This window comes from Gossypium hirsutum, chromosome A03 (genome assembly GCF_007990345.1).
Source record: "Gossypium hirsutum isolate 1008001.06 chromosome A03, Gossypium_hirsutum_v2.1, whole genome shotgun sequence".
In the NCBI taxonomy this organism is placed as follows: Eukaryota; Viridiplantae; Streptophyta; class Magnoliopsida; order Malvales; family Malvaceae; genus Gossypium; species Gossypium hirsutum.
The window spans coordinates 83146767-83149380 of NC_053426.1; positions in this window are offsets into that span (position 1 = coordinate 83146767).

Consider the following 2614-nt stretch of genomic DNA (forward strand, 5'->3'; position numbering starts at 1 on the left):
TGAATATGGGTTAAGAGTGTTACAGTATGTATGTTGAATTAGGCACAAAGTCTAATAAGTGAGTTTGATCATGTAGGTAAACTTTGGAGCCATATTGGTATGTTTTTGAATGGTTAATTGTGATGCTTATGAACCTTGTGGTTGTTGGTATTGAAATTGCATGAATTGGACTTGGTTTAGATTTGTTTGAATGCCTATGAAGATATGATCAGATGTTATTTGGTATGTGTAGGTTGGAGCCACTTTGGGTGAGAAATAAGGCCTAGAAAATGACCTATTTTTATCTACACGAGCAGAGACATAGGCGTGTGTCTCAGCCGTGTATGATACACAGTCAGGTTACACAGCCGTGTATCCTCTAGTACTTATTTAGAAATCAATTCAGTAGCTTCACAAGGCCTAGCACAAGGGCATGTGACTTGGCCGTGTGGCACAAGTCAATAGACCCTTTAGTTTTCACATAGCCTAGCACATGGCCTGGCACACAGGCGTGCGATTGGCTATGTGACCCAATTCAGAGAGTTATACAGGCTAGGACATGACTATGTGATCCCATTTCGAATGTCCACACGGCCTATGACATGGGCGTGTCTCTTGGCCATGTGAGACACATGGCCTGGCCACACAAGCGTGTGTCCGCTGCACTTTGAAAATTTTTTATGTTTTTCTAAATATTTTTTAAGTATTCGATTATTATTTTGATTTGAGGAATGTGTATGAAATGTATGATTGTTTAATAAATAAGTCTGATAATGCACCATACCCCTATTCCGGTGATGGATACGGGTTAGGGGTGTTACATTTATTGGTATAAGAGCTACGGTTTAGTCGATTCTCGGGCTAACGTAGTGTGTGTGAGTCTAACTATATATGCCATATATATAACCTGTGATAGTGTGATATCTTCTGACGATTTTAAATCATGTTTTCATATATGAAATGGATCCCAATCGAGCAATTTCTGATGATGTAGAAAGTCATGCACTAGCCTCCATTCACGGAGCAACGCTGTCTGAATCGAGACCCATATCTAAGGGTCGTGGAGAAGAGGTCTTTCTTCCCAATGATGAATGAGTGGTTCTTTGAGTTTGTCTGAATGAATCTGGCTGCTCAGTAACCTCCACCCTCACCTATTCCCCAACCAATTCCCATAGCTCCTCAAGGTTTGGAACCTTTGCGCATGAGTAAGCCACTTGTTGATAAAATTTGAAAGTACGAGGCTGAAGAGTTTAGAGCTACAGTTGATGATGATCCTGAGAGAGCAAAGTTTTGGCTAGAGAATACAATCTGGGTATTTGATAAACTGTCTTGTACGCCAGCAGAATTTGTTAAATGTGTTGTATCACTTCTGAGAGATACTGCATACTAGTAGTGAAACACTTTAACATTTGTGGTGCCGAGAGAAAGGATCATGTGGTAATTCTTTCAAACTGAATTCAGAAAGAAATATATAAGTCAGTGGTTTCTTGATCAAAAGCACAAAGAATTTCTAGAATTGAAATAGGGTCGTATGACCGTAACCGAGTATGAAAGAGAATTCGTGAGACTAAGTAAATATGCTCGAGAATGTTTTTCTACTAAAGAAATTATCTATAAGCGGTTCGAAGACGGGTTAAATAAAGACATTAAGCTTCTAGTCAGGATTCATGATTTGTTGTTTTGGTTGATAAAGCTTGAAAAGCCGAGGAGCTTAGCAAAGAAAAGAGAAAAGCCGATTCTGAGGCTAGAGACTCAAGAAAGAGGTCGATGAGTAAACCTATCATTCCTCTTCAAAAAAATCAATGGATTCTTATAATCATTCAAATGCTTTAGTGGTGATTCTAGTAGAGATCGTGGAAAGTAACACACGAGTCCAAAAGCTCAAGCTACTTCAGTATCTAGTGTTGGTAGTGTCCAAGCCAACAAACCTGAATGTTAGCAATGTGGAAGATAGCATTTTGGAGATCGTTGGATGAATAATAAAGCCTGCTTCAAATGTGGCTCGCAAAGTCATTTTATTTGTAATTGTCCTAAGTTACCTAAGAAAGATAAATTTCTAACTACCAAGCTGAGTAATACAGCTGCTAGAGGAAATACCCGGGTTACCACTGATTATAGAGGTTGAATTTGCTATTGAGTTAGTATCGAGAATGTCACTGATATCGATAGCTCTGTATAGAATGGCTCCTACTGAATTAAAAGAGTTGAAATCTTAGTTGCAAGAGTTAACAGATAGAGGATTTACACCACCTAGTTTTTCGCCCTAGGGTGCACCAGTTCTGTTCGTTAAGAAGAAAGATGGATTGATGAGATTGTGTATTGACTATCATCAGCTTAACATGGTTACAATCAAGAACAAGTATCCATTACCCTGAATCGATGATCTGCTTGATCAGTTGAAAGGAGCAACAATATTTTCAAAAATTGATCTGAGATCTAGTTCTAATTAGTTGTGGGTTAAAGATTCGGATGTGCCAAAAACTGCGTTCAGAATCAAGTACGGACATTATTAATTTCTTGTTATGTCATTCAGATTAACTAGCGCTCCTACAGTATTCATGGATTTGATAAATAGAATTTCCAGATCGTATTTGGATAGATTTTTTGTAACACTCCTAACCCGTATCTACGCTGG